Raw genomic sequence first — 26,924 nt, forward strand, 5'->3', positions numbered from 1 at the left:
TAATTTGGGACAGTGGAGCGGAAGTGGTGGATGCAGCATCACTTCCACTAGGTGTGGTTGTCTCCACAGCCGCTGCTGGCTCAGCAAGCGGTGTGGAGACGGGGTGGGGGGACAAAGTCTCGACTCGCAATACTGTGTTTCCGACGAAGACAAACGCCGCTCCTCCCCCCGTTGAACTTCGTCCACGTACCTCCCAGAGGGAAAGAGGCGAACCTCTACCACGCCTCTCGGAAGGTGATGTTTGCAGTGACCTTGATGTTGATGATTTTCTGTTCAAGTTGAAACTTTTCACATTTTCTGCAGTAGGCCGCATGTGGACCCTAGACGTTTACGCAACGAAACTGTTGCACGTTACAGTTTTTGGACGCGTGTTCATGTTGGGCGCAGTTTGCACAAGTCGCCCACGGCAGGGGTTTGTGCCATGCCTGAACCGTTGGCACTTGGAACAGCGGCGCGGGTTCGGGTTGTGAGGCCGGGCTGGACATCGGAAAAAACCTCCATTGAGAAATTCCGGAAGGGTTGACATGTCAAAGGTTAGGATGAGGTGCTTTGTTGGTATTCGTTTCTCATCTCTGCGAATGTTTATTTGCTGACCGCTGTACCGCCCTTACAACGGATGCCCTCAAGCAAGTCGGCTTCAGTTTCATTAAGTAGGTCGAAATCAGAAACCACGCCCTGGGAGCTGTTTAGGCTGCGTTGGGGCGTGACTTGATTTTGACCAAGAAATTTATCTGCCTGATGAAGGCTGCTCACCTCGACAAGAATTTCGCCGGTTCGATGTTTTTTGGGTTTATACAATTATCCAATGATACTTTCAAGAAATATCGAAGGAAGAAATGCCGATTGTGAAGCAAGAGGGTTTGATTGCTGGACCGATTCCATCCCCATGAAACGAGGGTAGTTGTGCGGCTTAAGAGGACTCAAGTTAGGAAGTGGTGGGAAAGAAACTTCGGTGCGGCCCCTTTTCTGGGGCCGATCATGTTTGCGGAGGGGCTTAGAAAATACCATAAGCTATAGTATAAAGGCAAGGGACGGGGGTAGTGTCTCCTCTAACCTTATCCTGAATGTTAGAGAGGTCCTGGAGCTTCCTGATTACTAAACAGCCAGAAAACCCATCCGAAGGAGCTTGACCATGGCTCCAACGGCTACCATTTTCGGTTTCTGCCCTTCACCTTAAAACTCCTAGCAATGGAGCGATGCAGCATGAGTAGGGGGGCTCGGGGTCCGGGGTGTCGCCAATACGATCACCAAGATTACTGAAGGTGCCCCGTGCGTAGGACTGATGAAGCTAACCTTGGGAAACCATAGAAAGAAGGTGAAATGGAAAGTGGTACAGAAGCATCTTCAGGAATGTGGTGAATGAATAGTGTGATAGAATTGAAAGCGGGGCGAGTTGGTGCGTATGCATTTTGATGTTTAACAACGCAAAATAACAACGGAGGCGACAGAAGACATTCACAAGATGGGCACCCGGGGAAATGAGCACAAATGTGTAGCCGACACGTACAATCTGGTGAGGTGAAAACAAACAAAACATAAAAGATCAGATAAAACCGGGCAAAGGCAAGATAACCACTTCCATGGCTAGGTTGCATCCAAAATGGACTTTTCCTCCTTGTGCAACGCAAGGTAAAGATGGACTGCACATCTGACCCAGCTATTCTTGATATAATCGGCTTCTACAATTTTGCCTGCCAGGTAGTCCTTGTGGGGCACGAAAACGTCACAATCATCAAAACACTGCGTGCAACCACATGCTTGGTAGTTCACTCATAGGTGGGAGGATGTGTTTCGTGTCAAAGTATTCAAAGGTTTCTGAACTTGCTTGCTGACGCATCTACTTGATTGCCCATTGTGCCCTTTTCCGCAATCGAGGGTCAAGCGGCAGACAACGCCCGTAGGACAGGGCACAAATTTTACACAGTGGTTGACGCTGCCGCCTCTTTTAATTTTCCCAGCTTGTAATCTATCTTCCTTTGTATGATTGTGGAAAGATGAGAAGGTAACACATACCCCTCCCTCAAAAAATTTTTTACCAACATTGAGTTCAATGTTTGTTGACAAAAGTCGACAAAAGCTACCAACATTGAGTAGACTGTCTACTTACTGTCTATAGACTTCCTAGCAACAACCTACCAACTTTTTGTCAACCATTGGCCACCGTGTTTGAACTGAAACGTTTCTGTAGACTTTCTACAGAAAGTTTTTTGTAGACTTTATAATCAATCGCTGTTGCTAACCGAAGCGTTTCGGACAGGATATTCGAAACGTGATGCAGTGAGAAAAGCCGGCCATTCCTAGACCGTGGTGTCAATACAGCTTAATAGAACGTCGTCATTATTGCCCTTTAAAAGATTGTTTAGTGGGAGCAAAAATGAAAAAAAAAAGACAGCAGAAACAGATTCCTCGTCTGCGAGGGTTCACATTTTGCGGAGCCACACATCCACACGCGCACTTTCTGAAACACAACACAACAAACAACACAACCCCAGCTCACAAACGTACTACATCCGAAAAACCACAAGCGCTTGCAAGCAGGACACCGACACCGCACAAATGCTAGCAGTGCACTTCATGTATATATACCCGCCAGCCGCGGGATGCCGATGCCGCGGTGAGGCGCGCCTCTCATTGCATGTTTACAAAACTACGCGTTATTATTTCCAAAATATAATACCGCGAAACACTGGAACGTAAGCAATTGCACATATCTTCATGTTTACTTTATTGTTGCAAGCTGTAACTAAACAAAACGGAAATCTGGAATGGGTTGCGCGCCGCGTTTCGGCTGCCTCCGGTGATTGACGCGTTTCTCCCGGAGGTACGCAAAGAGGGAGGGGCGCCGCTGGCGGTTGGCCGAGAGCGACCAAAACATCTGCGCCGGCCGTATTAGGTGGGCATAGCAGGCGATTTTAGATTATCGCCGTTGTTGGAGACACGTCCAGTAGTCTGTCGCGAAATATTTACTGGCATAATTCGTTCCTTTCAACCATGCATGGCACTTAGCTTGCGCAAATCAAAACACAGTGACGAGCGGTTGTGCGTGGTTGATGCCGCTGGCTGGCGCTTGTTCGGAACCGCTGAATAGTCATGTTGATCACCGTGAAGAGTGAAAGCGAGCGGGTCGTGAAGTACCAACCCGTGCGGCTGAGGGACGAACTGGTTGTTCCGAGGGAGAAACTGCGCGGCTCGAGGTACGAACAGTGAAAGTTGCTCCCTTTAGCTACTTTTTTTTTTCTCGGGCTGCACAAGTGTGAAGATACATGCAGAGAGAGAGGGAGAGAGAAAGATACGTGTGTGTGTGTGTGTGTGTGTGAGAGAGAGAGAGAGAGTATGTGTGTCTGTGTGCGTACGTGCGTGCGTGCGTGCGTGCAGGCGCTCGGGCGCGCGTGTGTTTGTGTGTGTGTGTGTGTGTGTGTGTGTTTAAAACCTGATTCAAACAAAGTAACGTAATTTAGTTAAAGTCAAGTAAATAGTTTGTCCCCAAATATTGTGAACCTGACCTGGTATTTAGCAAAAACCAATATGAATTAATTGAAATCGGACTCCAGGACGAAGGAAAAAGATGTTTGCGTTAAATTCAACTTGAGACAAAGCGTGTCAAAACACTTTTAGTGGTCATCCTACAGAAGCTCGTCAACAGACAAATGTCAACAAAAATGAGGTAGACTTTCTATATACAACCGTCAACAGACAAATGTCAACGTGAATTAAGTAGACTTTCTACATACAACAGTCAACAGACGGGTGTCAACATACATTCAGTAGACTTTTTACAGACGACTGTCAATAGAATGTAAGAGTATGTAGGATAGCAATAAAGTTGGTAGGATGTCAATAGAACGTCTACAGAATGTAAAAAAGCATTTTTGTAAGGGCTATCTCCTTGCTACGTTGTTTAAACAATGTGATAACCGCTGCACATATGTAATGACTGTTATTCCATTTTTTCTTTATTGTTGTTTTTGCTTCCGAATTTCATTTGAAGTGTCATCAAACTTTCTCAGTTTTGCTCAATGTCGTACTCGGAGTACCCGGCCGCTTTCAGACTGTCAAGCTGGGGTTAAAATCTGACCCCAAATAGATGTACACACGATTTTGTTCAGGCCGATCACAGAGTGTTGTCTAATATACTGTTAGTAACATGTTTGGAGTGGCCGGATCCTTGATCGAGGAGTTGCTTGGATGAGTGAGGACTATACCCGAAACAGACCACATGCTCTCTAAACTTTAAGATAGGTATAGGTACTGTAGGCTTCGCTCTTTTCGGACTTCAACCGTGAAGTTAAGCCCCGCACCGTTCACCTTGAAAACGTTTACGATTTCAGCGACCTTCTTGCCGAAATCAACCACTTCCGTGCAAATCAGGAAATCTCCCAAATATCAAAATATGTTTTTGTGAAGTTCAGCCAGACAGCTCTCAACTTTCTTCTCAACCAAACTTACAAAGATCTCGCTCAGAACCGGTGCCCCGTTTCACACAATGCATACCCCTGACCGCTGTGTGTACAACCTATTTTGCCAACCCACAAAAGTGCAACACAGGTGGAAACGAAAAAGGTCCAGAAATGCATGGACAGAAATACTGCATTTGGAATGGAAAGCGTGTTCATCATTATCATCGGCAAAATATGTCTTTACCGCCTGCATGAGGCTATCATGAGGTAGAGAACAAACGAGGCCTTCGATATCCACAGTTACGGTGTAGCAAGGCCCGGAGTTGTGTTCAGTCAGGAAGCTTAGTGCACTTGAAGTGGGAATAACGAAATGGTCGTTAACACGCAGTGGAATTGTCGCTGAAACTGTAAAAGTTTTCAAGGCAAATGATACGTGGTTTATCTTCTCGGTTTAAATTCCCAAGCAGCGATGCCTACAGTACCTTCACCTCAACCTAACTCTAAAGGGGATCACTTTTGTTTCAGGTATAGTTCTGGGTCATACAAGCCTCTCCTAAATCAGGGATACACCCATTCGAAAATCTTAGGAACTGCGTAATTGAGTAAAGAACCCGCTCTGATCGCCCTCAGCAATTTCGGTGTGCCTATATTTGGGTTAAGTTTTGAAGTCCAGGTTGGTAGGCTGAAAGCAGCCGGGCACCCCGAGTACGTCATTGCGCAAACATGCGAAGGGCTAATGAAACTTATCAAACGCAACCGTACCATAAGCAAAAACAAGCTAAAAAGAAGGAGAAAACCAGTCATTCTATACGTGCACCTCTTATCACATGCTATAAAGACTATAGCAGACAGACACTCGGTGAATGTCGCCTTATCGGCCCTCCTATGGCTTACTCGGGATTGACCAGCCATACAAAGGAATGTATTTCATAAGCCGGGGAAATCACAAAGAAGCTCCAGTATCAACCACACAGAGAGATTTGTGCGCTGTCGTACGGTCGTTGTCGACCGCTCGCCCCTCGAATGCTGAAACGGGTACGTTGGGGAATCAGGTTGATGCGTAAACACACGCCTACAGGAAAATCTGAAACATTTAACAAAGCACACATCCCTCACCCATCATTGCACTGCCGATCATGTGGTGGCATCCCATGTTTTAATGAATGCGAGGTTTTTTAAATGCAGAGCATTTCAGTAACTCCCGATGTCACCCGCGTTGGCGTCCGTAGTCCGTATCGCTCCCCCTACACTATATAAAAAAATAATACTTACCGGCGCCAGGTTTCGACCCCACGACTGTGCGGGCGGAACGCAAGGTACACGTCGCTCTAACCACTAGGCCACAAAGCCGACACAGAATAGAAGGTTACGAACGCGCCTTATATCCTTGACTCATTCAACCGTCGGCCACAGGTGCGCCCTCTCCCCGCGTCCTCCTCGCCTTCTCTGCGCTCGCAACACCCTCTCTCGCCGCGTTCGGTTCGGGCGCACAACAGGTGGGGACGTGCGCAACACCCTGTCTCGCCGCGTTGGGTTCGCGCTGAGCAACAGCCGGTTCGCGCACAAGAACAGGTGGGGGCGCTCGCATCGCGCTCTCTCGCCGCGGTCGGTTCGCGCTTAAACCACATATGTCGTTCGTGCGCTCTCCGGTCGCTAACATCTGTGGCGTGATCGTGACGTCAACATAACGCGTTCGTGTGGTGGCGCGATTTCGGCGCTATAGCACTCTCTCGCGAGGGGCATTGGATTGGATTCAATTGGATTGGCTTGGATTGGCTTGGCTTGGCTTGGATTGGTTTGGATTTGGATTGGAAAAAGTGGATTGTGTTGGATTGTGTTGCGTCATAGCCGCTCCACGTTGCGTCATAGCCGCGGCGGGGGTTCACGGCACGTTTCACGTTTCACCATCGACTTCATCGACAGTGCCTACGCTAGAAGACAACAATTACAACAACAACAACCAATACGTAATCCATACGACTTGCAGGCGCACCCCCCGCGGAAATGCTCTGCATTTGATCGTGCCCCTCGCGAGGGGGATGTTTTTTCACCCACAAGGACCAGCTGACACAAGAAATTGGAGAAGCCTATCCACATCGACAAAAGCCGATTCAGATGTGTAAGCCAGCCTTCCTTCACACTCTACGAGTAGGAAAAGGCCACTCAGCTATGTAGCGGTATAAATGCCTTTATCATATTTTATCTGGTGTGTAAAATTGTAGGGTTTCACCACACCAGATTGTAGGTGTCGGCTACAAATTTGTGCTCATTTACAAGTCACGCCCGTTATGTGAATTTTTTTTCACTCCCTCGTAGTTTTTTCGCTCTGTTACACCTCAAAAAGTGTTGTGTAATTGCAGTGCCATTTAGATAATAGGTTTTCAAATGATGGCGTGATTAGGGGTATCAGATTCATTGAAATGGAATGTCATGGGTAGTTTGCGTATCCATTCAAAATATTTCACTGGCATTTCAAGGTTGGAGTCAGGGTATGGGCGATGAGAAGCGCAAGAGGAGGAACACAGTTTTCAGGTAGTAAAACCATTGCATGCGTCTTGCAATGCCTGGACCACTCCGCGAGTGCGAGTTATGATGTTTATAGAAACATTCTCTAAAAATGTGCCCTAACACAGAGGACAGTCTTATAATGCCCGGCATGCTGACCCTGTTCGTCTTATTGCGATTTTTAATGATCACATTTCGTTATGAGTAGCGAAAGACATTGGCCCTTTTATTAGTTCGAAGTTGTTTATGGGCGCTTTTGGCCCATTACTTACAATGTGGCTATTAAAGAACGTGACTCCTCTAAACCTAGTCATTGGCAAATTTTTCTGCATAATTTTTCGGTATTAGGCATAGTATAACGCTTGTTTTTCTGTGCCTTTTAAGGGAATTTATAGTTGTTTCTGGTTTCGCAGATGCACATTGTTATTTCCTTGATTACAGATAAGCAGAAAATACTTGTCAGTTGAGCTTTGCAGACGAGATAGACTTGCTGAGTGATACTGCAGAACAACTCGCAAAAAATGCTTGAGGAAGCACAACTAGAAATCACGGCCATGGAGGCAAAAATAAATGTAAATAAAGCAAAAGAAATGAGTTGTAAACTTTTTGAAAGAGCCATTTTTAGCTAAGAAAATTAAGCGCTAGAAGAAGTACAATGCTATAACTACACGTTGGGGGGGGGATAGTTAATGCTGACCTCAACCACAAGAGAAGAGAGAAATCTTGCGTGGAAGAGGTATTGGTTGGGAGCACTCTACAAGTGCTCCCAAAAAATCAAATGTAAGCATCCTTTAAAAAAATACAACCAGTACCTACTGACGTCGTGGCCTACGGAGCTGAAAATTGGCGCCTTACAGTACTCCTAGAAAGCAAACTTAGGTCGGCTCAACGGGTCATTATGTTAGGAATACCGCTCAAGGAATTGAAACGAGCTCCGTGGATCAGAAAAGAAACTAGAGCAGGAGATATCATAGTTTAAGTGAAGAAAACGAAATGGACTCGGACTGGCCATGTAGTGCGACAACCCGACACCGGGTGGACACTTAGGGTTACAGAGTGAATACGAAGTGATTGGTCTAGAAGAAGCGGAAGCCCAATTGGACGACGTAAGGATGAAATAGGGAAATTCAGTGGCTGCCAGTGGAATCGAGAGTCGCAGGACATAAGTGTTTTGAAGTCGATGGGAGAGGCCGTCACCCTGCCGTAGTCATGAGTGGGCAGTTGCTGCTTCTGATGATGATGATGGTGATTGTTTTTATTTAGCATCTATTTTTCCTCGTGTTTGTGCATTTTGAATTGTGGAAGTCTAGAATACGACAGCATATTCATAGTTTTTTTATTAGAAGTGTCAAACGCGTCTCCTCCGCAAATTCTGAATTCTTGTGTAAACCCTTGGCATTACACGCTTGGCCCATCCTCGCTGATTTATTATTCGTGTTTGAGTCGTTCGTTTTCAGAGTTCCATTAATTGTTCCCTAAGCTTTCGAACGGCCGCGCGTAGTTTTGATTTCGTAAATTCATTTGCGTAAAAGTTTTATTTTCTCGATTTTTTTATATATTTTTGTTCAAAGTTTCATCCGGAAAATTATCTTGATTGGTGCTGTTGTAACGGCTACACGTGGAACTCCGCGTTTTCTGCATTTTGTAAAAATTCAGGTGTCACAGGGCCTGGCTACGAGGGTAGGGAAGCGGGAGGAGGCTACTCGGCACGAGTGCGATGCTACAGAACTTTTTACAAAGTGAAGTTTTCGCGGCAGGCGACTATGTAGAGAATATTTGTTACCTCTCCACAAAGGCGTCTAGGCTCAACCACATTTGTATAAACAGTAGATAAGACCTGCTAACCATGCAAGCATTTGGGATAAATGATTTACCTGATTGATATCTCACATGCTCCCCACTTAATCATGGTCAGGAACTGGTATTTTACGGCAATTATGAATGCCCACGCACCCAGTGACAGTGAGCAGTCTTTTCTCCTACAACGTCTACCCATCTAACCAAGATGCATCACGTGTGGCTATTGCCTTATTTACCAAACATTACGGCCATTGCGCATTCATTGATACTAATAATATTTTATAGATTAACCAAATCCATCTTGTCGTCTTCGAAGTCGTGTTCATGGGTTTTCCATACAGAGACTTGTACGGAAGGGTATATCTGTAAAGAAACGTAAATATTTTCATTCAGACTAAACTTGAAATATAAACATTTTCAATGCAATGTTAAAAAATTGATAGAGCTTTTTGGCTCAAAAGTATGCGTGTTTTTACATTATAGTGACAGCAGACAAACAAAAGAAGAAACTGCACGGAATTACAGAACTTCCTGCGCGATGACAACTGCAGTACTTTCCTTGTGTCATCAGTATGAAACCAGTCATATACTTTATGGAGATCCGGCGCAAACAGAGCCTCTACAATACACTTCCACGGGTGTACATTGATCAGTGGTTGTGCGGTTTTTATGTGAAATCATGAAAGCTCCATGCGACTGTGAACCTTTGCATCGCGCAAGCTTCCTATTAATGAAAGCACAAGTAAAGGACCGCGCTACTATACAGAATGTATGGAACTAGGCAGTCACACATGGAAAGGTAAGGACGCAGCTGTAGTTGTGAGTGCAGTGTTTGGCGGGTGCTAAACGTCACAACAATGCATACGACTTGTTCCTCCCGATTCTGATGAATACCCTAACCCTTATGGTGGGATACACCCCTCCCCCTCCATAGGTACACAATGACCCCGATTTTATCCCTGCCAGTGGGGGTTTTGGTCTGGACGGTGGCCTCGCATAGGTCGTCTAGAGGGGTCTGACATTCTCACCCATGCATTCAGTAAATCATTCTCGCTAACCTGGATTTGAATGATGGACGTCACCTCCTGATCAGCGTGGCCTTGGTCTCATCCCTCTACCCCGCCCGCTCCGGTGCCAAGATGTTTTTAAGAAGATTTTCGTTCAATCACGCCGTATCAAGCACGCGGCTGGCTGACCTCACACAGCGTCACCACAGTCACCGTTACGACGGGAACGAAGAGGATCGCACAGCGGTGTTGAATTGAACATTTGTTCTTTCGCATTCGCCAGAGATAAGAATTGCCCAGGTCTCCCCGGAGTTATTTGGAACGCTGTTACGGTAGGCGGTGAAGAGCGCACAACGTTGTGGAGTAACACCCTTTGGAAACATTGGCCTCACGCCCATGGTCTTCACTGCACAAGTTCTGGATTACTGACCAGCGTCTGCCACTTGTTCAGACCATTTTCTACCTTCTTCAGGTGTTCGCTAAAACATTCAATGATACTACGTCGAAATGTCTTGTTGCGGGCTTATCATATCAACCTCGCAATCTCAGTAGCTGTTAAACGTTACAAGTTTACCTAACATTCTGAGGGAAAATAGTGGGAATAATAAGACATACATGGTGAGTACTGCATAAGCATCCCCCGGTATCTGAGGTTTGCAATTTGTCGTACTTTGAGCAACATTTCAATTAAAAGAGGCATAATTAGGAGGTTTTGGTTGTTGCGGAAAACAATTTGACATTTCGAGTTGCTAACATGGGATGCAGTATTGTAAGGTGAAGTGCGCGTAGGTCAGTGCAAAGAAAATTTGTTTAAAAAATTCATCGGTCATTTCACTCTGTTGAAGGGGCTGACGCGCGAAGCTGTATTGGCACCCCTACGTTGGAAAGTGATGACTACGTCTGCATTCCATTTGAGATTGTTTTATAGTGGGAGCGTCGTCACCATTTGTCGATCTTCTATTAGCGGGGCCGCTGTTCCTACCGTGCAGCGGCCTTATCAGCGATCGCGGCGTCGTTGTCTTCTCTGGCCTCCCGATCGTCGGAACATTGACAGTATGTTCGACGTCATGGGCGCTCTTCCCATCTTTCATTGCCACATCGGCGACACAGCTGCGATGGCCGCATCCACGCCAATGGTCGTACCGTCCTCCCACGCAAACCCACGCGACCCGCCGCGAGGGTGTTTTTTTCCTTTTCCAAATTATTGAGCAAGTGGAACTCAAAACTTATGCACACTTGGCTCGGTCTGGTTTTTATGTGTTGTCCCCTAGCTAATATTTATTTATTTATCTGGCGTTATTTGTTGTATCAAAACACATATTATCTGATATAAAAAAATCAATCGATTAACGAGTATGCAAAAAGCACTGATATCATGAAAAGGTTTAGTCAATACAGAACCAAGGACACAAGGTTTCGGGCTATAATGTTTTTTTAACATAGCAGCAATTCATTTACACGCAAACCAACAGCCGTAATGTGTTTTCAAATAAACCTTGCAATACTTGCAAAAAAGGCTTTCCCTATTTCCTTCGAGCCTGGAAACCCCGCGAAAGCTGTAGTTATCGCCAGCTCTGAGCGGCACTACGTGATTTGCTTGTCAGAGAAGATATGCCTGCTGTTTCGGCTTTGCATGTGATGCTTTTTTTAAAGTGGCTATCGGATGCGTTTAATCCTGCAACTGAAAGATAGACTGACAATATCCGCCACTCCGCTTTAATGACAAAATTCCTGCGGTTGAATATCTCCAAAACCGCGACAGAGAGAAAAATATTTTGAGAGGTTTTTAATTTATGTGATAGGCATTAACCTGTTATTTTTTATCTGGCGTATACTTAGCGACTGCCTATCTAAGTGCTGAACAAGTTGAGTGGCTTCATTTTGCAACCATTTAAAGTTTTGAAAAAAAAAAAGGATGTCTTGCAGGGTTCCTTTAAAGGGAAAAATAATATTTTCGCAGTCGACATTGATTTAGGCGGACATCATGCTCACTCTTTCCTCAACTATAACATTCACTGCTTTGGAGACATTCACTTACTGGTACAAACTTTGGCACACTTTTCGCAGCTCTCAAAGTTGTTGCTGTTCCTCACGCAACCAGTGTAGATAAATGTCTTACAGACGCCTGCACCGGGCTCAAAATACCAACGCTTCAAGTTTTCAGAACATGCTCCTTTTTCGGGTAGTTCGCGGCAGAAATCCGGTGAATCGAATCCACGTAAACCTGAAAAGAGAATGTTGAGAAAAAAATGTTCAATAGGTGCTTGATTCACTTATCAATGACCTGCGTCTATTACCTTCGTATGAATCAGAACTGTCACACCTGATATACTAAGAGTACTTCGGGACGTGCAGCGGAAGTGTCTTTTCGACCACCAGGGTATCTTAAGGGCGCCATGAAGACAAAATACAAGTATATTGTATTCGAATCGTTTGTTTTTCTGTTCGGCGCCCAGCTCTTGTTTGGCACCAAATTCTGCTTTATTCACTGGAAAATTAAACAATTTAGGCCAAATTTTTATTCGCTGGTAAATTGTGGGTTTTGTAAGGTCAGCCATGACGTAATCAGCGAGGTACTTGAAACAGTTAGTGTGTTTCCTGCGGCTGCAGCGAACGACGAAACGTGTTTCGTTGCATCGTTTACCGTTCGTCATCCCAGATGGTGCTAGGATACCGTTCAGAACCAACGTCCGCAGTTGCTTTGATTTTGACCAAATTTCTATCTAGCGGGTTTTTTTATGGTTGATAGTAATCGTTCCATGAAATGGGAGATAATATTGACAAACAGGTTCACGTAAGACGACTCTGATCAGTGTCGTGTGCGACAAGGTCAGCGCGCCGGACTGTGGGCAGCTATGGCAGGCATAGTACGCACAGTTTACACTGTTCCTTCTATGTTCACGTTACCGTTTGTGACTATTCCACTAGTATCAAGAGTTTTACCTCTTCCAGCAAGTCCGGAATGTGATGTTTTCTGGTTTGTTTGGACTAATGATCTTTTCCCTGAGGTTTAGCTACGCTTACCTGTTGTTTGTCTTGCATCTGTGTATCCGTGTCTGTTGTGTGTATTTATTTGGGTTTTCGGTAATAAATAAACATAGTCTGGTTCAAAGAGTTTCTTCTTCAATTTGTTATTGTTAACCTGACAATAATTGGCCTGCACGGAAGAGAGAGACTAGTTCTTTGTGTATACTCCCAGAAACCCGTAATGGGCACAGTAGAGCTATTGAAGCTGGGGGAGCGTCTGGGCTTGAGCGGTGATGAGCTTAGAGAGTGTATACTCGACGATCAAGAGCTATGGTGCGAGAAAACAACTCTAGAGATCGCGGCGAGCAAAGAGCTATCCGAAAATAAAAGGAGATGTCCGCAAAAGAGAAAGAACGTGACTGGCACTGGCACGTGCGTCTGGAAATTGAAAAGGAAACCTTGCAACACAGGCGTTGAGGCGTACCGCAGCTGAGGGCTCCGGATTAATTTTGACCTGCTGGGGATCTTTAACGTGCACGTGCGCCAAAATCTCGTACACATGTGCGTTTTCGGTTGTCGCCTCCATGAGAAAAGCTGCCACCGCGGGCGTGCCGCAACATCTCCATTCCTTGAACACAGATGCAGCAGGCCTGTGCGTATGTAGGCTTACGGCAGCTATTGCAAGTGTACGGCCAATATTTAGGCTTACACAGAAGCCAGAGCCGAAATCTGAATAAAAATAGCATGTATTTGCAACTGTTCCTTTTTTGACGTCTACAGGGTGGCATCTTTGGTGAGTTGAATTGAGTTTACCCACTGCCCCTTTTAGCCCCAAACTGTTCGTAGAAAGTCACCGGGCGCTGTGTGCTTGTGGGAGACAGAGAGGTGGGAGCGGGATGGTTTTAGCGATTACGGGTGGAGGTCATGGTCCCGGCACGGGGGGTGACAATCACCCCCATGATGGGAATCTGGCCACCGAGGTGTCTGGTGTATAATTCATAAATACGGCCTAGCCACTGGGAATCCGCACGTTGCCGTAGCAGTGTTTCCTCCTGTTGCTTATAATAGAAGCCCGTGGGTTGACTTACCAAAGTTAGAATTTGGCTGACTTGCTGAGAGCAAATTGAGAACAATCAAAGCGAATTAAGGGTAATCGAAGTTGCTTACGAGGGATATATGCAAGTTTAAGATAAATCGAAAGGAATAAAAAGTATCCGAGCGTAAGCTACATCAGACTAGAAAAATTGAAAAATACGTGAAATAAATGAAATCAAAGTTCATTTGTAGGAATCCGAACAATACAAAAAAGAACGATATGTAATTTTGATGAATTAAAGCCCCGTTCTTACTGAAAATATTGAGTCGAAGTTGTTCTAGGAATTAAAGAGAATTAACCGGTATCAAAATGAAATAAAAGTGGAAATCTATGAATGAGAATTTAGGTGAATCGAAGTTTATAGAATGGAACCACAGCTATTTAGGCTGGGGACGACTCTGCGAGCAATGAATAAACAGGCACTGTGGGTAACCTAGCAATATGAAGGAGTTGACTTGACAGATCTGCATAGAGACTTTACCCATTAGAATATTTTGTAATATTTTATAATGATTTTGAAAATTAGAATAATCGAAAAGCTCATCGCCACTCAGACTTCTGTCTTAAAGTAGTTTAGGCATAATCTGAAACACCTTGTATATTTTTTTCTGAGGCGCTACTGGATTCACATTGCTTTCCATGTACCATTAAACCAGTTTTACCGGTTTAACATTGGTTTACGGGGTAATTTTTCTACTGCCGTCTGTTGCAAAAAAATGCAGATGACACTGTTTGCAACATATGAAGCTTTCGACTTAAAACTGCAGCCGCAGAGGTGACAAAATGCTGTCTAACCTTGATTTGGTGGCTTTGTTATAACATGTGCACCGGGAACCCGTTGCGAGGAGGTCGTAGCTTCTGTTTCTGAGACGGGTCTGGTTCGAATTTCTTCTTCCGGGGCGGCTTCATAGCCGCCGACTATAATCACAGAAACCCCACCCCCACTCGAGCGGCCTCCTCCACCTTCAGAGATTTCAGTTTCGTCACTGGCTGCGGGGTTTGGAAAAACAAAAAAAAAAAGGTCAGCTCACGCTGTCAAGTCTCTATTCGTTGCAAACGCAAATTATGGGGCTCAACTTGGAACATTTATGGTAAAGCAAATGGACAATCAATTTCAGGTAAAAGTTTTCGAAACGTACATGAACTTGAGGTTTAGTTCCATTACAATGACGGAAGTGACGATAAAAAAAATTCGTTATATCTCTTGGTGATCACTCATATGCATTCATACGAACCAATGAGCACTGGCATTCTCGCCATAAAAGCGGCTGAGAAAACTGCCGCTAGCTGCACACCATCGAAGCTTCCACGGTTAGCGTACCGCCAAGAAGTTGCTTTGGGATAATGTAACAGGCTGGTAATAAATTTTATGCCGAGTGCATGCATTGCCCATGTGTTTCATTACTGTGCCCTTTGTACACGCGGAAGGTACACCTGCTCTACGTTTTTGCAAACAGCAATGCCGCTTGTCCCATATCCTCTCTCAGAATATCTCCTACAAACAGGCATTAAGGGAACGTCTCCCCCGCTTCGCAATACCAGTATGAGTGCAACGCGCAGTGCTCCATACCTGTTTCAACAAAAACAAAGAAGAAAACTGTGACGAAACCGATGAGGCCAAGGAAAAGGAGGCACAGCATGATAGATCCGGCCATGGACCTTGAGTGGTCCGGTTCCTGGAGGTCTTGCATGAGGCTGCAATAAACGCAAAGTTTAAGGCGCCTACTAAGCACACGTCGCGAATGAGTTCATTCGATCTTTTAGTATTACGCAAGGGTGTGCGGGCGTACATTCGCGCACATACATACCTACATGTAGATACGCACGCACGCACCGAAACAAGGAACGAATTGCCCGTAGTACGCTAAACAGCCTCGCCATATATCGCAACGTATTCGGCGATGACAAGTTTGACAGTTCGCTGAATAAAAAATGCTGTTAACCACATGGACAACTCACTGACAACTCTCGAACATGTCACTGATCCTTGCGAGTATATGGAGATAAGACGGGCGCGAAAATATAATTTGTTGAACGCGAGGCCCTATGAATGCCCGCACCAGTTAATTTGGTAAATGTGTTACTTACGGCTGTCCATAAATTCCTGCAGTAAATGAACCAAATCGTATCGCAAATGACATTGCACGGAAACAGAAAGTCAGGACAGACGCATTTGCACGAAAACGACGCCTTTTCTCTAAATCTCTCTGTTCTGCATGAGATCCTCGAACTGAGTCATGGGAAATAAAGTATCGGTCGTTTCCAGAAGCGCGATCCGCGATAACCCTCAAAACCCACACAACACGGCGTCGTTCCTCCTCAAGAAATGCCCTGATCCCGTTGCTGAAATAGCGCAAAGGCGTATATTCCCCCCCCCCCCTCCACTGGTCCACCGCAGCATCTCTAGTAAGCCGCATAAGTTATAATCTTAAGGCATGTGCAATGTTACCTGGGCGTGAGAATTATATCTTGCAACCCTCCACAATGGCCTCCTATACCAGGAGTATCCTATGTTCGTACAGACAAAAAACAATTCCTTATGATGGTAGAAAACGGCCGGATATGATAATTTCCGACTTACCCGATGCTCCGACAGGCTGATAGGCTGAAAATAAAGCACGCCCAAGTACAAAAAAGCATAAAATAAAATTTTTTTTTGATGTAGCGGTGAAGAAAATATACAAGAAACCCGGCAGTGGCGCATTCGTTTAACCCAAAACGCATCCCTCCAAATATGGATTATGCAAAAAGGAAGGGCAGGGTATTTTTGTACTTACGCGGCACACCGCTCAAGTCCGTTGCTGAAAACAAAACACCCCGAGTACACAGGGACGCAAAATATCAAAGCAGTTGTAAGGTAGTGCCGTGAAAAAAACTTAATTCCGTTTTGGAGCGGCACATTCATTTATCGTAAAAACAATTCCTTATTTAAAGGGGCCATGGTGACAAAACACTAGTCTTGTTCATTCAAAAGACCGCCTCGTTAGAATCATACTGACACCAGTTTTATCGCAAACAAACAAACAAAAAAAACAGGCTCAAATACGGTGAAAAACCAACCAGACGCAGAAAATGGCTTGCCACTTTATGGTGGCGCCATCTAGGTTCACTAACGGTAAACAAGGCTTCCCATTCGGCTGCAGAGCGGTCAGTTCCTGTGATGTCATTGCAGACCACGAAAACACAAGAATTTGCGTTAAAATGAATACTTTAACTTACATTGATTAATTTCTGAGTGAATAAAACATCGTTTGCATCCGTACAAGCGCTGGGGAGATTATAAAAAAACGAAATCTCTCGAATAAAACAAACTTGTATTTTGTCCTAAAGACCCCTTTGAGGTATGTAAACAGCAAAAAATGACACTTTTGTACTTACCCGACACTCCGCTGTAGTCGTATGCTGAAAATGAAACACCGCCAAATACTCAACACAGCAGAATATACAAAAAATAAAGCCGTTCTACTCAATGTGAAAGCTGTCGGAAATGCAGAGCAGTGATGCGCCAAATAGGCTCTGGCGTCGTTATCCGCTCACTCTTACCAGCCATCGAGTTCGTCGCCGCCCCGTCTCAGTCCTATCCTGATGGATGCAACGGAGGTTTGTCCAACGCATTAAAAATTTCCCGCCTTCGCAATACTCGCGCGTTCCTACCTGAAACTGCGCAAGCGGGACTTCTGTTCTTTTTGTGTTTGCTTTTGCTCCCGCACGTGCTGGCGGTGCACGGCCAATTTTTTTTCGGTAACTGTCGTAAAAACCAGCCCAAAGAGCGTTCCTAACTAAATGAACGCGGGTGCTGCTGGTTAATTACGTATACTTTGCCTGAAATGTGCCTGCAGATTTTTTGTTGCGATAACCAACGGGGCCATGTATGACGAGCGCCAGCGGTGACGAGTTTCGAACGCTTGTTACTATATAAACCGCTTGGCTTTTGAATCCTCTTTGGGACGTGGCGACGACAGCCGCTACGACGGAACCCCGCGGGGGGTCTACTTGAGTCTAGCGAGTGACCTACTACGACAAGGCTAGCCACTAAATTGCTCTGCTCTTAAAAATGTGTCGATGGAGCCAGAAAAAAAATAGAACCAACTTATGCACGGCAAATCATTTGAAACAGATTGTACATCATGCAACAGGGGTACGCATTTTGACTGCAGATTTACATTCGTCAAATTCTTACAAAGATATTTTTAACGCAAGGATTCTACGTCACTCTAGTGCGTCCAGTTACAAGTTTATCAGATTGAAGTGTAGTGTGACAGTTTCTATTTGCTTTCTCAGTTTGTTCTTACCGCAGAAATATCGTAAAGGCAACAAACCTGGTAATGGCCTGTAATGCTATAAACTGACAATGGTTGGACCATCGGGTTAGAGAAGGAACATCGATTAAGCGGATCCGAAGTCGGGGAAGAAAAGTGCTTTATGATGGAAGTAATTAAAAATCTCGTGAAGTCATGGTTGAGGCCATAGGAAGACAAGTCCGTTCTGACAACTATATATGGAGGGTTTCTCTTTGCAGTTCAGATAAAAATGCTCATTTCGAGAACTATAATTTATCGTTTAAGACACAATAGGACAGAAAATGAAGTTCCGACAACTTACCCGACACTTGGGGATATGGTTGACCTGTGTAGTCTAGAAGTGCAAAACGAATTTATTTAGCACCCGCCATGCAGGGACTCATGCTCAAAGCGGTAGTGGAATTCAAAAGGAAGAGAAGCTAAGCTGAAGTAAAGAATACGTACAAACACTTGACGACACTAAAAGAACACTTACCCATTTTCAGTTGAGCTTCTCAGATATTGTCAATGGTGGTACTTCGCAAATCCAACCTAAATCTGCAATTCAGAAAAAACAACAACACAAACAAGTCACCATTTGAGTTGTACAAACGCAGAAGTGCAGTTTGGGTTACTGTACGCATTCGTGAAGCAGGTAGAGAGTCAGCCGAACTAGGATTTGAAATGTCCTTGTACCTGAACACATTATCCTACCTCTTTTTTAATTTCACATCAGGAAAAAAAAACAGGGTAAACGTTTCTTTTGTTTAAAATCCGAAGAGGGACAGGTGTGAGGCATTTGTGTTCTGTATTGGGTAACGAAAGTTATCCTTTTTAATTAGGGAAAGGAAGCGTTAAATATTACTACAGTCAAACCTCGATATATCGAACACGGGTATATCGAATTATTGCCTATATCGAACACTTTCTATATCACGCGGGAAATCACATGCATTTTTAATTTTTTATTTCGAACTGGGACGGACATGAAATGGGTATATCGAACTCCGCCACCACAGACTGGCCAGGCCGCTCGCGCTCTGTTGACAGGCGGCGGGCTATCCCGCAGCACCCTCGAGGATAGTGGTGGCGCGATGGGCGTTCCCGACTGCTGCGCATCGGTTGCACCGAAGCTGAATTAGACGGTGCAAAAGAAGAATGCGAGCTTGAAGAAACCTGGGCCAGCTGGAGCGCTTTGTTGGGGCTGAGCCACGAAGCATGTGCATTGATGACTTAGTTGGCGGTGACGACAGCACCGGTACGACGGCGGAGTTCACGGGTGTGGAGATCCTAGTGGAGGTTACTACTGAGCGCACAAACGAAGGCGCTGCCGAGGTTGTACCCGCAAGCGCCGATAGTGCCCCGCTCCCGACTTCGACCGAGGCTTCAGCGGTTGTGGCCCTACCGCACCGCTACTGCAGCGCTATAAAAGGCACCGGCATGTCGCTTGTGGAACGTTTGGACTGCGTTGAGGAAGTCGTGTATAACACGCCAGGCTACCCTGCTGCAGTACTTTAAGCCAAAAGAATAAATACTTCGAAGCACCAAGTCAGTATTTACTGCACAATTCGTTCATTTATTGATTTGTACCAGTTTATGACGCGTTTTCTACGTGATTATATATATCGAATTCTGGTTATATCGAACTATTTCGCGGGCACCGTGCTGTTCGATATATCGAGGTTTCACTGTACACGAAGCTGTCAGAAGGGAAACAAGATGGTAATGAACCCTTTGGTACTACTCTTTGATGGTACTACTCTGTCCACGGGAGAAGTCTACCAACATGAAGATTCTGAGGAAGAACCAACTGTGACGTACGTGCAAAAAACAAGTATTTTAAGGCAAAACACGAAGCAATCTGTGCAAAAAAAGGCCAGCCGCTTGCCAGTAAACAACCTGCCTGCCTATCTGTTCTGCTTGCCAGCTGAAGCTTCCAGTGGGGAGGTGTGATTTGGAGACGAGGGACCGCCCATCACTAGCCACCTAGTTTGGGAAGGGTCGTAAAGCCGCTCTACGGTGACACTCGATGCTACCAAAAAACTATGGTGGGCGAAAGGGATCTCTGCTTAGTGGACTTAGCGGGCATTGGGAAGCCTGCAGGGAGGCTCTCCATTGCCAGAAGATTCAGGTGAGGACGCGACAATGGAGATAATAAAAAAATCAAAAAGACATCCCCCTCGCGAGGGGCACGATCAAACGCACAGCATTTCCGAGGGGGTGCGCCGGCAAGTCGTATCTCTCGATCGCGGGACCCGGGTCGCCATCTTTCGGAGGCGCGAGACAACTTGTGGCGCTTTCGAAACAAACCAGAAATGAGTGAAGCATATAAGGCGCGTTCGGTGCATCGAAATCTGTGTCGGTTTCGTGGCTCAGTCGGTAGTGCACCGGGCACGTTGCGTTCCGCCCGCGGCGTCATGGGTTCGAAACCGGGCGCCGGGAACTGTTGTTTCTTTTATAGTGTAGTGGCGTGGCTGCGGACTACAAGGCGCGCCTGCGCACTACGACAAGGCACGCCAACGCCGCCTGACATTGTGAGTTACTAAAATGCTATGCATTTAATAAATCTACGACAGTGGTTAAAGGTCCGACATTGGATTTTTTTGCGGAGTGTATGCTCTCCATTCCAAGTGGAAGGGCATCACCTAAGCGACCCTGAAATACGTTTTCCGATTTTTTGTTGAAACATCACATGCTCCAAGAGCGTAGCAACCGGCAGAATCAGTAATGACATTTGGGTATCACAAGATACCTTGGCCAAATATTACTGATGCATGCCCATCAGATAACATGTCTACAACTTGCTCAAAAGGTTTTAAAGGCGATAGTCTTTCTTGGGCTACTTAAACCCAGAAATTTTGGTCTGTCTGTCTGTCTGTCTGTCTGTGACTCGATTCAGCCTCCCGGCCAAAGCAAAGTAGATATTGCGCAATAGTCTTATACACTCACAGCCAAAGGTAAGCGTCAAGCCCGGTTTATATGTTCATACTTGTCAACCTCGTTGAACAAGAACAAGACATTACGCAAATATAAAAACAAGAAATTAGTACACAAGGGATATTTGCAGTGTTCCTTTATTCAAAAATTCATGGGTGCTTGGTTTTTGATAGCAAATGACATTCTACATCTACTGCAGAAAACCGCCCCTGCTGTTGCCCACGCCACTTCCAGGCGGCATAAGAAAAATCCCGTGAAAACAGCAACGAAAGATGATTATGATGATGTCCTCAAAGATTTTTGGCACGGACCCACAAGAGGGGTTGGCCAGGGCTAAATCGGTGGTTCCACTAGCTAGGTTCCACGTCCTGCTTGGAACGCTCGTGGAGCACGGCCACGCGGTTCTATAAACCTTGAAGTCGGCCGCCTTGATTCCCGCCCGTCATCGCCGTACTGCAGCTCTGGCATCGTGGAACCCGGACTGTAGCAGTGGAACGCGGTGCATTCAAATCGCCTTGAGCAGAACCTAGGTGTGTTTAACTTGGGATGAGTGTGACGGTACAGGAACAGCATGAGAGGTGAGCAGGAAAGCAAAAGGGGGCACTTCCTTGGGCAAATGTCTACAAAGACAATCGCCTTTTGACGATTTTTGCAATGAAAGGAGCAGGTCCGCGCCCATTTTTTATCTCCTTCACGTTCTTGGAATTCTCCCACAAGTAGAATTACGCCATTAAAGTGGTGTAGCAGCAGTCGACCGGCTTTACCTTTACTGGCTGCAATCAAGGCATTCGATATCAACTTCAATGCAGAAACCGAAGTTGTGTCTTTAACGGGGAGGAAATCGCGCAGTGCCCCTCTGTGCTGGTGATAACTATAGATTTCGGGAGGCTTCCAGACGCGAAGAAAAGAGTGAAAACACTTACCGTAAGTGTTATGAAGTTCCTTTGAAACACCTTGGGCCCTATACTCGCCTTCATGATTCCACGGCGCATTCGCCACGTGTTTTGGTTAAGCAAACGGTAAGTAGTCAGTGGCGTATACACGTATAGCTACGCCGACAAGCATTGTGATTCTGTGCCGCGGTGGCTCAGTGGCTAAGGTGTTTTATCTGCTGACAGGGTGTCTAAGCGGAACTGCAACCGAACCGGAAGGAGGAACCGGACACGTATTTTTTGCCCGGAACCGGAACCGAACCGAACCCGTATTTTTTCGGCATTCTGGAACTCAACCCGAATCGGAACGATTTAAAGGTACCGTTCCGAACCGGTTCCGCGGGTTCAAAACTGACATTTATAGTTGGTGATTATTGTGGTCTACCTCGCGTCTGAATATATCTTTCCCACTCGCCTGACAGCGCCACCAAGTATTATACTTAGTTTGTAGATCGACGACCCATCAGGTTCTCTTATTATTATTACCCTGAACTTTTTTGTAAATTTGTACGCATTACATACTTCCCATCTCCCCCAATTGCCTTTTGCCTTTAGAATAGGTTAAGTAACGTATATTCTGAGACAGCATATCATGGCTTATTCTTCGTGGTTTCTATTTACATGGGGTTCATTACTTGGTATTACCAAGTTTTGAATGTGTTTATAATTTTATACATTCATGCCCCCTTGCAAAGGCCCTCAGGTACATCATCATCAATAAATCCATATCTTCCACTTATTCTTGTCCGCTGAGGCAGTTATATGCAAACAGTAGTGAAACAAAAGGACTCGCCGCCCTCTACGTGACCAGGACTTTTTGTACAGGGGCATTGAGTCCCCTGCTTACTGCTCTACGACAGGGTGACAATTAAAAAAAAAACATTGCCTTTCCTCAATTCCGCCTTTAAAGTACATGCAACAGCATCTTCAATCTTCTTAAAATTGTTTAACACAAAATAAAGGCCGCATGGATTAAAGAGGATTAATGTGGATTAGCGGGTACCTGTCGTTGATTAGAGAGATGATTGGGTGAACTAATGTGGGTTGATGGGATTGGTGTATTTAATAGCCTGGTTTAGAGGAATTAGCGGGCCGGATAAGGCGGATCGCATGAACTTCGGTATTTTTTGGGTCCCTGGCATGGGGAAATTTCCTGGCCCTGCCTCTCTCGGACATTCAGGAAATTTTGTTGCGCACAACATATGACCACCACCTGAACGCTATAAAATATTTTTTGTGCACGTATTGCGCTGTTCTGTTGTTTCGAGCGTAATATTGACATGTTACATTGAAGGTAATACATATTTGCCTAATGCATATTTTATGTTCATCCAAATGCTTCCAAAACAGGTGTATTGGCGGTGAGATGTTTGAGTGGCGCCCCCTGGCTCTGACGTCAGCTTAGGGACTCGCGCCGCTGTCGTCTGCTACACTCCGCTTGTGAGGGGCAGCAGTGCCTGGGCTAGAAATCACCCGCTTCGTTGCTGTAGTGCGTTAAAAAGCGTATTTCTAGCGGCTCAGTTATTTTGCCAGCTTCTGACGCATCTGAATAATTTGAAGCTGTATCCCCCACAAGTTTGCAACACACGAAGAGATAGAGAACAACTTTCTTCAGAGTATCGGTTAGAAGATCGTGTGTAACTCGTCCTTTCTTGCTTATTCGCGAGGATCAGCGATCAGAGCTTCTCGATAAGTATTCAAAATGCGTAGGCTTCCCTGCAGTATTTTTGAGATGCTCCTATGAAGACTCAACAGTCTAATACTACGTACCAAGCAGCGGCCTCTACACGCTCATCGCACAGCAGGAAATAAAGCGGCTTTCTTCTGTTTCTTTCGTTGTTGTCTTGTATCGGATCAATGCTTCTTGCTTTTTTTTCTGCCCAACGCATTAATTTTTCTGCGCCGTCACCAACTTCTTATTAGGAGGTTTCGGGATGTTTGGGAGCCTCACAAAGGTCGTGTGGATATTTCCTTCATTTTGTATGGCATACATTCCCTTCTTCACAAATTGGCTTTCATTACGGCTGCGTGCAAGAAGGCGCATATCCGCAGCGTGCTTTGTTTATTCACATGCAAATACAATGAGAAGGTTTGTGCTACGCCACCGCGATCGCGCCCTAAACAACGTGGTCCACAGTACTCGTAGGCGGCTTTTGTACTCCGAATTTCTATCGTAATTATATCGTTATCATAACGAACTGACTCTCAACTCGAACAATGATGACATGATTACGGTGTTGAAGGCATGATATACTCGCTAACTAACGTAATAAATAGTATACCTGCATATATTACAAGACTCAAAACTGAAGAAGAATTCCAAGTAGCTCTTTATTGCTTTTCAACCCTTCCAGGCGCGAAGAACAAATCCTATTCTACTCGGGATGGCGTTCTATGATTTGAAGAAAATTACTTTTACTCTCTTGTCCTGGACTGAGGACCCGGCCAACTAACCAGAGCGATTTAATTGTTAAACAAAGTTTTCCCCTCCTCCCCTTACTCCTCCTCCTCCTCTTGAGTGCAGTTTTCCTATAACGCATATCCGAATATCGGGAAAATATGGCTGTGCAAAATGTTCCGAAATATCCCTCCAGGTCTTAAACATATATGTGTTACTATAAATTTAACGAAGACGTGACTCATTTTGCTCAATAAAGCTCCATACTGGTTAGATGCCTGGTATAGAATCAGCACGCGCGTATATACACACTGGGTTATTTGGAACTCAACCTACAGTTTTTGCAGTCTATAGTGCATGTCGGCAAACTTTCATGCCTTGACAACGTAAAGTGATGTGACAAAACGCGTTCAAGCGTTCGGCAAGGTTGCAAAAACTTTTACCTTACATATGATTACCGGGAATCGTGATGCCTTCTGCCAAAGTCGACAGCCCTGAAGGCCTAGAATTTGTTTTGGTCTTCCATTTTCGCTGTTGTCGGTTATTAGCCGCTGACTGTTCCTTTTGTTCGAATGCTTACATGAGAAGCTGACGCCTAGCACCGACTCTTCGCGCTCCGCACAGGACCTGCTTCGCAAGGAATGGGGTGGCGCCGGCAAGGTGTCTCCCGTAGCGGTATCCAAAACCATGAGCTAGAGTATGCGATTTTAAGCCTATTATTATGATAAAAAGTTACCCACACGCCAATTCTGGTGCGGATAAGCATCAGACGTTGACCGAGCGCAAAGAAACAGCAGGGAGAGCGATCCTGAGTGAAGCAGACGACAAATGCGAGAATCCCTAAGCTGACGTCACGGAGGCGCGCTTCGCAGCGCCGCCTGTGTTCGCGCTCACCGCCAATAGGTGAAATCCCATTAATTCGGCCCCCTGGTGATTTCAAATTATGAAAAAAGGGTGCCAGGTTGACCTCCTAAATTTGCTTTAAATTTACTTATATCATTCTCTGATAATTCTAATGCTCAGAGGCACCAATTTATCTTCCCTGTGAAAAATTATCTCTTATTTAAAAAGATTGAAACTCGGTAAGGTGGACCCCCATCGCTACTTCCTCGTGCGCCTCGGTCAACTTTAGCGACGTCAATCTACGAAAATATTCATGACGAGCAAATCGTATAATTATGCTGAATCTAAGCCTGGCGTTAACTTCTCCAAACAAGTTTTGTCGCTCACAAGATTGCAATTATTCGCAAAAGAATTGTCAAATTCGGCTCGCAGGCCAATTTTACAGAGAAGCTTTAGTGTCCCCACTGGTGCCATTGTATGCCACTACGCCCCGCAGGAGAGCCACCTTTCTCTGAGGATGGTGATCAATGATCGTGGGTGAGGTGGCCGGAATCGAACTTTGGTCCTTCGCGTTATAAAGCCGGCGTCTGAGCGGTTGCTCCATTTCGACATGGGCGAAGCGAAGGCCAAGCAGCAGGTCATGATTCGCGCCGTACACCCCAACCCCAGACGTTGTGCACACCCTAGAGTTGCTGTGGGTATTCCGCAAAAGTGGCGTGTACATCCAGATTACCACATACCAGCAGTGTGCGATTTACCAACCAAAGAATCCACCACGAGAATGCTTGCCGTTCAACTATCACTGTGACTCTCAACGGGCTTGTCGCAACTTTTCCAGCGGGAGAATACACAAAACTGCAATTAAAATACTTCAACAGAAGCCACTAAGAAGACCCGCCAAGATAATCTGGGCGCCTGCGCACACTGGACTCTCAGGGAACGAGATTGCCCATCTCACAGCTCGAGAATTGACCGGCCGAGCACCTGAAGAAGATCTGCGTCCGCTTCCTCTAGTCTCGTTTCATGAGATTACCACGCACTATCGGCTTCAAAGACAAACGTACGCCCCACCGCACAAACAACTACCCAACGGTCACGACAGAATAAGTCGTGCCCTGCAAACTAATACTCCCCCCCCCCCCCCCCCTAGCAGAAACCACTACATAGCCCCCACCCTGTATCCCCGTTTGTGCCGCTTCTGCGGGGAGTTTGGAAAACTTTTTCACATGGTCGGCGGCTGTACACAAAGCCCACTTGACCCGCCCAATCCCTTCCACACCTATGAGCTTTGGGAGAGCGCCCTGGCCAGCTCTTCCCTCGACGTCCAGCGCAAGTTAGTAGTTAGTAGAGAGGGCAGAAGACGCGGCCCGTGCCAATGGACTCCTGGAATGAGGATACCACCCTAATGACTCTTTAATAATAAACAAAAAACATGTTTAGTCTCCCTCTCTCTCTTGTTATTGAAAGTGGCGCATGATTTTTTCCAGCTTTCAGCTAATATTACAAAAAGTACTAAAGTTACAACCTTCGAATTTTACTCACGTGTGCTCCTTATATTTCAAAGCAAAACAAGCAGCTTATAATCGTATACTGTACAGTAAGATGCAACTCGCTCGCAAATTTTAAGAAACCCTGTAAAGAACAAAGTTCAGACGCTAATGTATAGAGAAATAATCAATTTTTCTGAAATCTTCCCCACCCCGTGTAGGCTCGCAAGTGTTCTTTCATTATCACAAAAACCTTCTGCATTATTTTGTTCCCG

Source organism: Haemaphysalis longicornis, unplaced genomic scaffold (genome assembly GCF_048455015.1).
Source record: "Haemaphysalis longicornis isolate Haplotype H1 unplaced genomic scaffold, Haemaphysalis longicornis Haplotype H1 scaffold_8, whole genome shotgun sequence".
NCBI lineage: Eukaryota > Metazoa > Arthropoda > Arachnida > Ixodida > Ixodidae > Haemaphysalis > Haemaphysalis longicornis.